This window comes from Lynx canadensis, chromosome Y (assembly GCF_007474595.2).
Source record: "Lynx canadensis isolate LIC74 chromosome Y, mLynCan4.pri.v2, whole genome shotgun sequence".
NCBI lineage: Eukaryota > Metazoa > Chordata > Mammalia > Carnivora > Felidae > Lynx > Lynx canadensis.
In genome coordinates, this window is record NC_050200.1 from 1133239 (window position 1) to 1149762 (window position 16524).

General features: G+C 37.5%; 1 pseudogene; it reads left to right on the forward strand.

Annotated features, from left to right (window-relative positions):
- Positions 1 to 601: 601 nt before the first annotated feature.
- LOC115508115 lies at positions 602 to 701 on the forward strand (annotated as a pseudogene).
- The last annotated feature ends 15823 nt before the right edge of the window (positions 702 to 16524 follow it).

Sequence of the window (16524 nt, forward strand, 5' to 3'; positions counted from 1 at the left end):
TACATTCATCTTCTCAGAAACCATGCAAGGAAGAATGGAGTACCACCAACCTAGAATGTTTTGCACTGTGAAATTCTTCAATAGTAAAGGGAAAATACCTCCTTAAAATTGTGATGTTCCTCTCAGTGGATCAACCTTGCAAAAGTTATTAAAAGAATTTTTTATAAAGAAGGAAAATGATGCATCTGCAACTCAGACCTACAAAAAAAAAAAGCATTCTAAAAGGATAAGTGAATGTAAAAGAACTATTTTTTCTTGATTGACCTACAGATACCATTTCACCAAATAATAAAAGCAATAATATATTTGATTATGTAAGTATATGTATAAGTGAAATGAAAGAGATCATTGGTACTAGAGATTAAAGGGAGGAATTAGGAATATTTTGTGATTATAAAGAATTTGCATACATATGAAGCGAAGTATTATTTGAAAGATCTGCATGAATTATAAGTGTTTATTGCAAATTTTAATGCAACCACCAAAAAAAATCTATAACATGTATGCGAATATATATAAAAATATATATACACAACATATGTTAAAATTTAATACGTTAAGGAAGACAATAAATGGAGTCATATATAAAATAAAACACAGTGCTCACATTGGTAGCCCACAATATTAGAATAATACAGACAATATTAGCATGACCCCTGAACAAGGATGACACCCAAATTCATGAAGTGCTCCATATTTTTAAATGGCAACAAACACTTACCTATCAATAATTAGTATGAATGTAAGTGGACAAAATTCTCCAAGCAAAAGACATAAGGTGACAGATAGATTAAAAAACAAACAAACAAAAAAAAAACCATGACTCATCCATATGCTTCCTATAAGAGACTCATTTTAGACCTATGGATACCTGCAGTTTGAAAGTGTGGTGGTAAAGAAATATTACTCATGCAAATGAATGTCCAAAGGAAGTTGGTGTAGCCTTACTTATATTGGACAAAAATAGCCTCTAAAACAAAAGCTATAACAACAGACAAAGAATGACACTATAAAATAATAAAAGGGAAAAGTCTAAGATGATATATAACAATAGTAAATATTTGTTCACCCAAAATGGGAGTACCCGAATACATAAACAGTGAATAACAAACATAAAGGCACTAACTAATAATAATACAACAGTAGTAGAGAACTTTAATACCCTACTTACAATGATGGACAGCTCATCTAAACAGAAAATCACAAGGAAACAGTGACTTTGAAATTGGACCAATTGGACTTAACAGATTTAATTGACAACATTTCATCATAAAACAATACACATTCTTCTCAAGTGCACATGAACCATTCTCCAGAATATATCAGCTATTAGGCTACAAAACAAGCTTCAACAAATTCAAAGAGATTGAAGTCATTACACATCTTTTCTGATCATAATGCTATGAAACTAGAAATCAACTACAAGAAAAAAATCTGTAAGGAGAACAAATACACGGAGATTAAATAACATTCTACTAAGCAATTAATGGGTAAACAAGAAATCAAAGAACACATCAAAAAGTAAAGGAAACAAACAGTAATAAAATCACAACCATCCAAAACTTTTGGAATGCAGCAAAAGTGGTTTTAAGAAAAAAGTAAGTAGCAATACAGGTCTACCTCAACAAGCAAGAAAAATCTCAAATGAACAAGATAGCCTTACAACTAAAAAAGCTAGAAAAAGGACAAAGGTTTGAAAACCTAAACCAGCAAAAGAAGTAATAAAGATTAAAGTGGAAATAAATAATATAGATGTTAAAAACACAACAGCAGCTCACATCAATGAAACCAGGAACTGTCTGCAAATATCAACAAAATTGACAAACCTTAGCAAAACTCATAAAAAAAGAAAGAGAGGGAAGAGAGAAAGGAAAGGAGAGACAGGAAAGAAGAAAGGAGAGAAGGAAGGAGGAAAGAAGGAATGAATGAATGAATGAACTCTAACAAAATTACAAATGAAGGAGAAATAACCAGCGTCACAGAAATACAAACAATTGTAAGAGAATGCTATGAAAAACTATATGCCAACAAATAAAACAATCCAAAAGAAATAGTTAAATTCCTGGATATATAACCTACAAAACTGAAGCAAGAAGAAATAGAAAATTTGAATAGACTGAAAGGACAAGATGACTTCACAGGGGAATTCTAGCAAACATTTGAAGAAGAGTTAATATTATTATGGAACTATTCCAAAAACAAGAAGAAATAAAACTTCCAAATTCACTCACCCAGGCCAGAATTACCCTGATACCAAAGTCAGATAAAGACTCCACACACACACACACACAAAAGAACTACAGGGTAGTATTTCTGAAGATTCTTAATGCAAAAAAATCTTCAACAAAATTCAAGCAAATCAAATCCAACAATGCATTAAATAATCATTCAGTACCATCAAGTGGGACTTATTCCCAGGATGTAAGCGTGGTTCAATACTGACAAATAAGTGCGATACATCACATCAATAGGAGAAAGAATAAAAACTATACGATCATTTCAGTAATGCAGAAAAAGCACATGACAAACTACAATATCATTCATGGTAAAAACAAACAAACAAACAAACAAACAAACAAACAAACAAACAAAATCTCAACAATGTAGATTGAGTGAATATATCTCCACATAACATAACATGACATAATACAATATGTAGGAAACTCAAAAGACTCCACCAAACTTGAAAAAAACTTGAAAATTCTGTGTCCCAGCATATTATTTTCTTTTTTCTTTCTTTTTAAACATGAAATTTATTGTCAAATTGGTTTCCATACAACACAGTGCTCATCCCAACAGGTGGCCTCCTCAATGCCCATCACCCACTTTCCCTTACCTCCCACCACCCCCATCAACCCTCAGTTTATTCTCAGTCTTTAAGAGTCTCTTATGGTTTGGCTCCCTCCTTCTCTAACATTTTTCCCCCCTCTCCTTCCCCATGGTCTTCTGTCAAGTTTCTCAGGATCCACATAAGAGTGAAAACATATGGTATCTTTCTTTCTTTCACTGACTTATTTCACTGAGCATTAACACTCTCCAGTGCCATCCACGTTGCTACAAAAGGCTATATTTCATTCTTTCTCATTGCCATGTAGTATTCCATTGTGTATATAAACCACAATTTTTTATCCATTCATCCATTGATGGACATTTAGGCTTTTTCCATAATTTGGCTATTGTTGAAAGTGCTGCTATAAACATTGGGGTACAAGTGCCCTTAAGCATCAGTACTCCTGTATCCCTTGCATACATTCCTAGCAATGCTATTGCTGGGTCATAGGGTAGACCTATTTTTAATTTTATCCATTCATCCATTGATGGACATTTAAGCTTTTTCCATAATTTGGCTATTTTTGAAAGTGCTGCTATAAACATTGGGGTACCAGTGCCCCTAAGCATCAGAACTCCTGTATCCCTTGCGTACATTCCTAGCAATGCTATTGCTGGGTCAGAGGGCAGACCTATTTTTAATTTTTTGAGAAACCTCCACACTGTTTTCCAGAGCGGCTGCACCAGTTTGCATTTCCACCAACAGTGCAAGAGTGTTCGCATTTCTCCACATCGCCTCCAGCATCTATAGTCTCCTGATTTTTTCATTTTTGCCACTCTAACTGGCGTGAGGTCATATCTCAGTATGGTTTTGATTTGTATTCTCCTGATAAGGAGTGACGTTGAGCATCTTCTCATGTGTCTGTTGGCTATCTGGATGTCTTCTTTAGAGAAATGTCTATTCATGTCTTCTCCCCATTTCTTCACTGGATGATTTGTTTTTCAGGTGTGGAGTTTGGTGAGTTCTTTATAGATATTTGATATTAACCCTTTATCCAATATGTCATTGCAAATATCTTTTCCCGTCTGTTGCCTTTTAGTTTCGTTGATTGCTTCCTTTGCTGTGCAGAAGCTTTTTATCTTCATGAGGTCCCAATAGTTCATTTATGCTTTTAATTCCCTTCCCTTTGGAGATGTGTCAAGTAAGAAAATACTGTGTCTGAGGCCAGAGAGATTTTTTTCTTGCTTTCTCCTCTAGGGTTTTGATGATTTCCTGTCTCACATTCAGGTCCTTTATCCATTTTGAGTTTATTTTTGTGAATGGTGTAAGAAAGTAGTCTAGTTTCATTCTTCTGCATGTTGCTGTCCAGTTCTCCCAGCACCGTTTGTTAAAGAGACTGTCTTTTTTCGATTGGATGTTCTTTCCTGCTTTGTCAAAGATTAGTTGGCCGTACTTTGGTGGGTCCAGTTCTGGAGTCTCTATTCTATTCCATTGGTCTATGTGTCTGTCTTTGTGCCAATACCATGCTGTCTTGATGGCTACAGTTTTGGAGTGTGATGCCTCCCACTTTGGTCTTTTTCTTCAAAATTACATTGGCTATACAGGGTCGTTTGTGGTTCCATACAAATTTTAGGATTGCTTGTTGTACCTTTGAGAAGAATGTTGGTACAATTTTGATTGGGATTGCATTGAATGTGTGTGTATGATATGTCGTATGCAAAAAGTGAAAGCTTGACTTCATATTTGCCAATTTTGATGCTTTAAATTTCCTTTTGTTGTCTGATTGCTAATGCTAGCACTTCCAACATTATGTTAAACAACAGCAGTGAGCGTGGACATCCCTGTCATCTTCCCGATTTCAGAGGGAAAGCTCTCAGTTTTTCCCCATTGAGGGAAGCCCATCAGCTGTGGGCTTTTCATAAATGGCTTTTATGATGTTTAAGTATGTTCCTTCTATCCCAACATTCTCGAGGATTTTTATTAAGAAAAGAGGCTGAATTTTGTCAAATGCTTTTTCTTCATCGACAGACAGGATCATATATGGTTCTTATCTTTTCTTTTATTAATGTGATGTATCACGTTGATTGATTTGCGAATGTTGAACCAGCCCTGGGGCCCAGGAATGAATCCCACTTGATCATGGTAAATAATGCTTTTTATATGCTGTTGAATTCAATTTTCTAGTATTTTGTTGAGAATTTTTGCATCCATATTCACCAGGGATATTGACCTGTAGTACTCTTTCTTTGCTGGGTCTCTGTCTGGTTTAATAATGAAAGTAACACTGGCTTCATAGAATGAGTCTGGAAGTTTTCCTTCCCTTTCTATTTTTTGGAAAATCTTGAGAAGGATAGGTATTATCTCTGCTTTAAATGTCTGGTAGAATTCCCCTAGGAAGCCGTCTAGTCCTGGACTCTTATTTGTTGGGAGATTTTTGATAACTGATCCCATTTCTTCAATGGTTATGGGTCTGTTCAAGTTTTCTATTTCTCCTTGTTTGAGTTTTGGGTGTGTGTGGGTGTTTAGGAATGTGTTCATTTCTTCTAGGTTGTCCAGTTTGTTGGCATATAATTTTTCATAGTTTTCCCTGATTATTGCTTGTATTTCTGAGGGATTGGTTCTAACAATTCCATTTTCATTCATGATTTTATCTATTTGGGTCATCTCCCTTTTCTTTTTGAGAAGCATGGCTAGATGTTTACCAATTTTGTTTATTTTTTCAAAAAGCCAACTCTAGGTTTCATTGATCTGCTCTACAGTTTTTTTTAGATTCTATATTGTTTATTTTTGCTCTGGTCTTTGTTATTTCTCTTCTTCTGCTGGGTTTGGGCTGTCTTTACTGTTCTGCTTCTATTTCCTTTAGGTGTGCTGTTAGATTTTGTATTTGAGATCTTTCCTGTTTCTTGAGATAGGCCTGGATTGCAATGTATTTTCCTCTCAGGACTGCCTTCGCTGCATCCCAAAGCATTTGAATTGTTGTATTTTCATTTTCACTTGTTTCCATATATTTTTAAATTTCTTCTCTTATTGCCTGGTTGACCCATTCATTCTTTAGTAGGGTGTTCTTTAACCTCCATGCTTTTGGAGCTTTTCCAGAATTTTTCCTGTGGTTGATTTCAAGTTTCACAGCATTGTGGTCTGAAAGTGTGCATGATATGATCTCAGTTCTTTTATACTTATGAAGGGCTGTTTTGTGACCCAGTATGTAATCTGTCTTGGAGAAAGTTCCATGTGCACTCGAGAAGAAAGTGTATTCTGTTTCTTTGGGATGCAGAGTTCTGAATATATCTGTCAAGTCCATGTGGCCCAATGTATTATTCAGGGCCCTTGTTTCCTTATTGACCGTGCGTCTAGATGATCTATCCATTGTTGTAAGTGGAGTATTAAAGCCCCCTGCAATTACCACATTCTTATCAATAAGGTTGCTTATGTTTGTGATTGTTTTATATATTTGAGGGCTCCTGTATTCGGCACATAGCCATTTATAATTGTTATTTTTTCCTGATGGATAGACCCTGTAATTACTGCATAATGCCCTTCTTCATCTCTTGTTACAGCCTTTAATTTAAAGTCTAGTTTGTCTGATATAAGTGTGGCTACTCCAGCTTTCTTTTGACTTCCAGTAGCATGATAGATAGTTCTGCATCCTCTCACTTCAATCTGGAGGTGTCCTCAGGTCTAAAATGAGTCTCTTGTAGACAGCAAATAGATGGGTCTTGTTTTTTTCATCCATTCTGATACTCTATGTCTTTTGGTCAGAGCATTTAGTCCTTTACATTCAGTGTTATTATAGAAAGATATGGGTTTAGAGTCATTGTGATGTCTGTAGTTTCCATGCTTGTAGTGATGTCGCTGGTACTTTGTGGTCCTTGCAACATTTCACTCAAAGAGTCCTCCTTAGGATCTCTTGTATGGCTGGTTGTAGCAGTGATGAATTCCTTCAGTTTTTGCTTGTTTGAGAAGATGCTTATCTCTTCTTCTATTCTGAATGACAGACTTGGTGGATAAAGCATATTTTTTCTGTTCATCACATGATATAAGAGAATTTTCTCTTTATCCTTGTATTTGCCAGTTTCACTATGATATGTTGTGCAAAAGATTGATTCAAGTTACGTCTGAAGGGAGTTCTCTGTTCTCAGCTATGATTTGTTCAAGTATACCTTCAGCCCCTTTCTCTCTCTCTTCCTCTTCTGGAATTCCTTTTATATGGATATTGTTAAGCTTGATTGCATCACTTAGTTCTCTAATTCTCCCCTCATACTCCTGGATTTTTTAAATCTTTTTCCCAGCTTCTTCTTTTTCCATAATTTTATCTTCTAATTCACCTATTCTCTCCTCTGCCTCTTCAATCCGAGCTGTGGTCGCCTCTATTTTATTTCGCACCTCATTTATAGCATTTTTTAGCTCCTCATGACTATTTCTTAGTCCCTTGATCTCTGTAGCAATAGATTCTCTGCTGTCCTCTATGCTGTTTTCAAGCCCAGTGATTAATTTTATGACTATTATTCTAAATTCTTGTTCCATTAAATTGCTTAAATCATTTTTGATCAATTCGTTTAGCTGTCGCTACTTCCTGGAGTTTCTTTTGAGGAGAATTCTTCTGTTTCATCATTTTGGATAGTCGCTGGCATGGCACGGAACTGTGGGGCACTTCTCCTATACTGTCTGGAGAAACTTGCATTGGTGGGCAGGGCTGCAGTCAGACTTGATGTCTGCCCCCAGCCCACTGCTGGGGCCACAGTCAGACTGGTGTATACCTTATCTTCCCCTCTCCCAGGGGGAGGACTCACCATGGAGTGGGGTGCCCCTGTCTGGGCTAGTTGCACACTGCCAGGCTTGTGGTGCTGCTTCGATGGGATCTGGAGTATTAGCCGTGGTGGGTCCACAAGGTGCACAGGAGCAGGAGGGGCAGGCTTAGCTAGCTTTGTTGTGGGTGGTCCCCTGCGGGAGGGTCTCTGCAGCACCGGCAGGGAGGCAGGACCGCAGAGGGATGGATCCACCAAAGCACAGCGTTGAGTGTTTGTGCAGTGCAAGCAAGTTTGGTTAGGGGAGCTGGTTCCCTTTGGGATTTTGGCTGGGGGAAGGGAGAGGCAGATGGTGCTGGCCAGCAGCACACAGTCTGTGTATTGATCCATGGTTGACATGCAATATTATATTGGTTTCAGATGTACAACATGGTGAATCAACATTTATATATATTACAAAGTGGTCACCAAATGTAGTTACTATCTGTCATCATACGAAGTTATTACAATGTCATTGACTATATTTCCTATGTTACACTTAACATCCCTGTGATTTATTTATTTAATAACCAGATGTTTGTAACTCAATCTCTTTTATCTATTTTGCCCATTATTTCACCTGCCTACCCTCTTTCAAACAACAGTTTGTTCTCTGCATTTATCAGTTTTTTCATTTTGTTTTGACTGTTTACTTTTTTTTTAATGTAGTATATATAAGTGAAATCTATGGTGATTGCCTATGTCTCACTTATTTTACTTAGCATAATACCCTCTTGGTCTAATTACTGTTGTCACAGATGGCAAGATATAATAGTTTTTTATGGCTATTACTCCATTATACATATACATAATATGGACATTTGGGATTTCTTCCATATCATGGCTCTGGTCGTTATTGCTGCAGTAATCATAAAGGTGCATGTATCTCTTCAGATTCGTGTTTTTCTTAAGTGTATACACCCAGAAATGGAATGTTAGATTATGTGGTAATTCTATTTTCAATTTTCTTTTTTTTTTTTTTAATGTTGATTTATTTTTGAGAGAGTGCACAGCAGGGGCACAGAGAGACAGATACATAGAATCTGAAGCAGGCTCCAGACTCAGCTGTCAGCACAAGTCTGACATGGGGCTCGAACCACAAACCATGAGATCATGACCAAGCCGAGGTCAGACGCTTAACCAACTGAGCCACCCAGATGCCCCCATTTTCAATTTTTTTTTAATGTTTATTTATTTTTGAGACAGAGAGAGACAGAGCATGAACGGGGGAGGGGCAGAGAGAGAGGGAGACACAGAATCGGAAGCAGGCTCCAGGCTCTGAGCCATCAGCCCAGAGCCCGACGCGGGGCTCGAACTCGCGGACCGCGAGATCGTGACCTGAGCTGAAGTCGGACGCTTAACCGACTGAGCCACCCAGGCGCCCCCCCATTTTCAATTTTCTGACAAGCGCCGTAGCATTTTCCACAGTGGCTACACCAGTTTACATTCTAACGAACAGTGAACAAAGTCTTCCATTCTCTGCATCTTTGTTGCATTTTGATTTTTTAATCCTAGCTATTCTGACAGGTATAAAGTGCTATTTCATGGTTTGGTTATTGTTTATACAAGTATAATTTACATTCAGTATTATGTTAGTTTCACATGTACAATGTAATTAACACTTCTACACACTATTCAGTGCTCACCACTCCTCTTAGTCCCCTTCACCTGTTTTACCCATCTGCTGTCCCCAACCTCTTCTCTGACAATTACCAGTTCTCTATAGGTAAGAGTTTGTTTTGTCTCCTTTTTTGTTGTTGTTGTTGGTTTGTTTTCTTAAACTCCACATATGAATGAAATTTTATGGTATTTGGCATTCTCAGACTAGCTTATTTTGCTTAGCATTATACCCTCTATGACCATTCATGTTGTTGCCAATGACAAGACTTCATTCTTTTTTATAGGTAACATTCCATATTTATTCTTTCTCTCTTCCTTTCTTCCTTCCTCCTTTCTCCCTTCCTCCCTGCCTCCCTTTACACTCACGTATATATGTGGCACCTTCTTTACCCGTTTATTCATCTATCAATGGACACTTGGGTTGCTTCCATAATTTGGCTATTGTAAACAATGCTTCAATAAACGGAATGAATGTATCTGTTGGAAATAGTACTTTTGTATTGTTTGGGTAAATACTCAGAAGTATGATTACTGGATCATATGGTATTCCCATTTTTTATTTTTTTGAGGACGCTCCATTGTGTTTTCCACAGTGACTGCATCAGTTTGCATAACCACCAACAGTTCGTGAGGGTTCCTTTTTCTCCACATCCTCACTAACACTCATTATTTATGTTACTGATTTTAGACATTCTGACAGCTGTGAGTTGATACATCATTGTAGTTCTTTTTGATTTTCATTTCCCTGGTGATTAGTGATATTGAACATCTTTCATGTATCCTTTGTCCTCTGTCTGTCTGAAGAAACTCATGTCTTCTGCTGGTTTTTAATAGGATTATTTGGTTTTGGGGTATTGAGTTGTATAAGTTCATTGTATATTTTGGATGCTAACCATTTATCAGACATGTCTTTTGCAAATATCTTCTCCCATTCAGTAGGTTGCCTTTTGGTTTGGTTGACTGTTTCTTTTGCTGTGAAGCTATTTATCTTGATATACTCCCAGCAATTTATTTTTGTTTTGTTTTCCTTGCCTTAGGACACATAATTTAAAAAAAATTTTTAACCTTTATTTATTTTTGAGACAGAGAGAGACAGAGCATGAACGGGAGAGTGTCAGAGAGAGAGGGAGACACAGAATCTGAAACAGGCTCCAGGCTCTGAGCGGTCAGCACAGAGCCTGACGCGGGGCTCGAACTCACAGACCGGGAGATCATGACCTGAGCCGAAGTCAGACGCTCAACTGACTGAGCCACCCAGGGACCCCAGGACACATAATTAAAAAAAAAAAAATGTTGGTGTAGTCCCTATCAGAGACATTACCTGTGTTCTCATCTAGGATTTTTATGGTTTTAGGTCTCACATTTGTCTTTAATGCATTTCGATTAACTCTTCTTTTTTTTTTTTTAATTTTTTTTAACGTTTACTTATTTTTGAGACAGAGAGAGACACAGCATGAACGGGGGAGGGGCAGAGAGAGAGGGAGATACAGAATCGGAAGCAGGCTCCAGGCTCTGAGCCATCAGCCCAGAGCCCGACGCGGGGCTCGAACTCGCAGACCGCGAGATCGTGACCTGAGCTGAAGTCGGACGCTTAACCGACTGAGCCACCCAGGCGCCCCCGATTAACTCTTCTTTAAATATGTGGTAGAATTCAACTGTGAGACTCTCTGGTCCTGGACTTTTGTTTGTTGGGAGTTCTGTTTTCATTTACTAACTCAATTTCAATACTAATAAGCAGTCTCATTGCATCAACCAGGTGACCTTTGATGTGATCAGCACACCCAAAGTAGCTATTGCATTTTCACACTGTGTAGGTGGACTTGGCTGGTATTGGCATCTGTCCAAAGCACTTCTAAACAGGAGGGCACAAACAACCTACACAAAACTGATTCTGGACACCAGGGGGGATTGTGCTTTTGGGCCCCATATGATGTCTTTTACATAAGAAGAGATGTAATTGAACTACTTAATACATAGGAACAAACAGAGAGTCATGCAAAATGAGAAAACAGAGAAATATGTTCTAAGCCTCAGAAAAATAACTAAACACAGTATCTCAGTATACACAATATCAATACACAAATTTCAATATATCTGATAAACAGTTCAAAGTAATGGTCAAATATGCTCACAGAACTCAGGAGAAATTTGAACACAAAGAACTTAAAATCATAGAAAAAATAAAAGAACGAGTCAGAATTGAAAAATACAATAACTGAAATTAAAAAATATATACTAGAAGGAATAAAGAACAGATTAGAGGACAGTGATGAATGGATAAGTGATCTAGGGAAACAGAATAAAGGAAATCAAGTTGAAAAGTAAAAAGAAAAAAATATTAAAATTAAGATGGTGTAAGAATTTAAAGTATGGACCTTTGGGATTGCATCAAGCATAATAACATTCTTGGGAAGGAAATAGGAAAACAGGTTTAGGAAGCACAGAGACATTAAAACAAGATGATCTGAAAGAGGTCTACACCAAGACAGATAATAATTAAGAAGGTAAGGATTAAATATAAAAAAGCTTAAAATGAAAACAATAAAATAACTTATATGCAAGGCAAATCTCCTAAGTCAGCTGATTTATCAGCAGAAATTTGCACGACAGAAGGGAGTGGTATGATACATTCAAAATTCTGACAGTAAACGCCTACAACCAAGAATCCTCTACCAACAAAGGCGAACAGAATTGAAAGGCAGATAAAGTTTCTCAGATTAATAAAAGTTAAAAAGAGTTCATCATCAAGACAATGTGTCTCATGAAAAAAGCTAAACATACTTCTTTAAGTGGAAAATAGAAGATCATAACTAGAAAGAATGAAATAATGAGTCAGTTAAACAACCAACTTTTGCTCAGGTCACCATCTCACAGTTTGTGAGTTTGAGCCCTGCTTTGGGCTCTCTGCTGACAGCTCAGATTCGGGAGACTGCTTCAGATTCTGTGTCTCCCTCTCTCTCTGTCCCTCCCCCATTCATGCTCTGTCTCTCTCTCAAAAATAAATAAACATTAAAACATAGGGGAAGGGAAAAGAAAAATTAAGTACGATAAAAACAGAGGGAGGTAACCATAAGAGACTCTTAAATACAGAGAACAAACAGAGTTGCTGGAGGGTGGTGGGTGGGGAATGGATGATGGGCATTAAGGAGGGCACTTATGATGAGCACTGGGTGTTACATGTAAAGAATAAATAACGGTTCTACTCCTGAAAAATATTACACTATATCCAGTAACTTAAATACAAAATTTGGGGAAAAAAAGAATGACTCCCATCTCTCAATTTCATAGTTAACCACTGTTAAGTTTTTTATGTAACTTTTCTGACACTTTTATGCATGTGTGAACATATGACTCTGATTTTTCAGTCAACAGTATGTTAGAGATACCTTTCCACATCAACTACAAATAGCTTTATTTATGCTTCTTAATGCCTGAATAGCATCAAATGTTCCATCGTAGGAGAAGAAGAAGTGAGGTATGGCAGGAATTACACAGAAAATATCATTTGTTATATGGGTCCCAAATGAAATAAAGTTAAGAACAGTTGTTTTAACTCATTTGGGTCTTAGTTTCTCAAAAACAAAACAGAGATATCAATGTTAAAATAGCCAGTTATTTTATCAATAACTTCATTATGGTGCTTCCTTCTACTTTTACTGTAAAGTTTTTACCTTCTCCCTGTTCTCTGTTTAACACTCTATTTTTGAGAGAGCCAAAGCTATAATTAAGTTATCCCAAACCACTCCATTTTAGGTCTGTTGTCTTGTATTCAGCAAGTCAAAACTATTATAGGAGACAAAAGATATTATATATTGACAGAAGGGTCAATCCACCAAAAATATGTAAGGATCAGATACACACCAAGTTATATGAAAAAATACTCACAGAATTAAAGAGAAACAGATGTACCACAATAGTAGAATAATCCATACCCAGTAACAGATAAAACTGGAAAAAAAGATGAAAAAGAAAATAGAGATATTGAACACAATAAACAGAACATTCATTCCAGCAATTGCAGACTAACTATACCTTCCATTCAAGTGCATGTGGAACATTCTACATGGAATAGACCATAGGTTATTTATTTTAAGACAGGGGTGGGGGCAGAGAGAGAGAGAGAGAGAGAGAGAGAGAGAGAGAGAGAGAGAGAGGGAGAGAGAATCCAACCAGGGCTCCACACTGTCAGTGCAGAGCCTGACATGGGGCTTGAACTCAGGAACCATGGGATCATGACCTGAGCTGAAATCAAGAGTGGGACGCTTAACCAACTGAGCCACCTAGGCGTCCCAAAGCTCAATATATTTTAAAAGGTTGAAATCATATAAAGCATCTTCTCTACCCACAAAGGAATAAGGCTAGAAATGGATAATACATACACCACCTCCATATTATTTACAAAAATGTGGAAATTAAATAACATTCCATTAAACCACCAATAGGTCAAAGAAAAAATTCACAAGTGAAATTAGGAAGTAATCTCGAGTAAAATGAAAAATACAAGAAACCAAAATTACAGAAGCAGTGAAAACAGTTCTGAGAGGGAAATCTTACCAACACTTCTATTAGAAGAAAAATTTGCTCTGCCTGGGTGGCACACTTGGTTAAGTGCCTGACTCTTGATTTTGCCTCAAGTCATGATCTCATGATTTGTGAGATTGAGCCCCATGTCAGGCAGAGCTTGCTTAGGATTCTCTCTCTCCTCTTGCTGCCCCTCCCATTCATGCTTTCTCTCAAAATACATACATACATAAATATTAAAATTAAAAAAATGTGTAGGGGCGCCTGGGTGGCTCAGCTGGTCAAGCGTCCAACTTCAGCTCAGGTCATGATCTCACAGTTCATGAGTCTGAGCCCTATGTTGGGCTCTGTGCTGACAGCCCACAGCCTGGGACCTGCTTCAGATTCTGTCTCCAGATTCTTTCTCTGCCCCTACCTGCTTGCACTCTGCTTCTCTCAACAATAAATATTTTAAAAAAATGTGTGTGTATGTATATGCAGAAAATTGCATACAAACTGTTTAAACCCTAAATACAAACAGTAAAGCAAACATGGGGCACCTGGGTGGCTCAATGGGTTGAGCACCCAACTTCGGCTCAGGTCATGATCTCTAGATTCGTGGGTTGGAGCCCTGCGTTGGGCTCTGTGCTGATGGCAGAGCCTGGAGCCTGCTTCAGATTCTGTGTACCCCTCTCTCCCTCTCCCTCCCCTGCTCACACTCTCTCTCTCAAAAAGAAATAAAGATTAAAAAAAAAAATTAAGGGGCGCCTGGGTGGCGCAGTCGGTTAAGCGTCCGACTTCAGCCAGGTCACGATCTCGCGGTCCGTGAGTTCGAGCCCCGCGTCAGGCTCTGGGCTGATGGCTCAGAGCCTGGAGCCTGTTTCTGATTCTGTGTCTCCCTCTCTCTGCCCCTTCCCCATTCATGCTCTGTCTCTCTCTGTCCCAAAAATAAATAAACGTTGAAAAAAAAATTAAATAAAAAAAAAGTAAAACAAATACAACCCAAAGCAAGAAGGAAAAAAAGATTAGTACACAGATAAATGGGACAACAGAAAAAGAATTAACAAAACCAAAAACTGATGCTTTGACTAAATTGGTAAAATATGAATTAGCTAGACTTAAAAGAGTTAGAAACTTAGCTAGGAAAAAAGTGTGAAATTACTTAAGTCAACAATGAATGTAGGTTATTACCAATAAGCTTACATAAAAAATTTTAATACCACGAATAATTCAACACCGGCAATTTAGACAACAGAGAAGAAATGAACACATTTTTTAAAATGCACAAAATACTATATCAAGAAAAATATCTGAAAACCTGTAAACAAATATATTTAATTAGTCATACACAAAAACACCCAGCCAAATAAAAGCTTAGAATAGCATGGCTTCATTGGTAAATTTTAAAGTTTATTTATTTATTTTGAAAGACACAGACTGCACACGAGTGCACAAATGAGGGCAGAGAAGAGGGAAAGAGAGAATGAATTCCAAGCTGTCAGCACAGAGCCCAACAGGGGGCTCAGGTCTATGGACTGTGAGACCATGACCTGAGACTTAACCAACTAAGCCACCTGGGTGGCCCAGGTGAATATTAACATTAAGGAAAAATTAAGACATCACTGAAGTCTTCTGAAAATAGAATATTTCCTAACTCCTTCTGTGAAGCAGAATTATCAGATACCAAAGCCAGAGAAAGACATTACAAGGAAATTAGACTAGGGAGCCTATGTGGTTTAGTTGCTTGGTCATTGGAGTCTTGATTTCAGCTCATGTCATGATCCAGGGTCTCTGGGATAGAGCCCTGCACTGGACTCTGCTCTGAGGATGGAGCCTGCTTAAGATTCTCTCTCTCCCTCACACTCTTTCTCTAAAATAAATAAAATAAAAAATAAGAAAAGTACAGACTAATATCCCTGATGAATATTGATATAAAAATCCATAATAAAATATTAGCAAGCCTAATGAAGTAGCATATTAAAAGGATTATACAGCATAATGGGATACCTACCTAAATGGCATATATCCATGGGTTATAAAACATGATGTATAAACAATGGTTATAATAAACCACAGTAACAGGATGACAAAAACATCATTATGATCTCAACTGATTCAGAAAAGTCACTGGACAAAACTCAATACACTTTTGTGGTCAAAACAACTAACCAGGAATAAAATGAATTACAACATAATAAAGTATATATATAAAAAGTGCATAGCTAACTTTGTACTCAATGGGGAAACCTTAAAGCTAACATGAGGATTAAAGCACAGATGGTAGGTGAATAAGCTGGTCATACACACAAAAAAAATACAATTCTATTTATGAAATGAATTTAAGTAATCATTCTACAAAATGTAGAATGGTGGCTACTAAGGACTGGTACAAGTAATTTTGATTGTGGCAATCCCTGGACCAAAATTTGAAACACCAGTGCTCTGAAATATCCAATCTCTAAGATACTGACTGGCCATAATGCTTTTCCTTACATTAACCCTAGAATTTGTGGGGAATAAAAGAAAATTACATAACTAAGTTTCAACCACGGCACCTGGGTGTTTCAGTTGGTTAAGCCTCTGACTTTGGTTCAGGTCACGATCTCACGGTTTGTGACCTGGAGCCCCGCACTGGGCTCTGTGCTGACAGGTGACAGCCTGGAGGCTGCTTTTGGATTCTGTGTCTCCTCTCTCTCTGCCCCTCCCATGTTCAGGCTTGGTCTCTCTCTCTCAAAAGTAAACATTTCAAAAAATTAAAATGTAAAGTAAATGAGGTTCCAGAGAATAGGGAAGTAAATTATCAAAATAACTGGAGTCACAATTAGCAGCCCAAACAAAATGAGACAACTT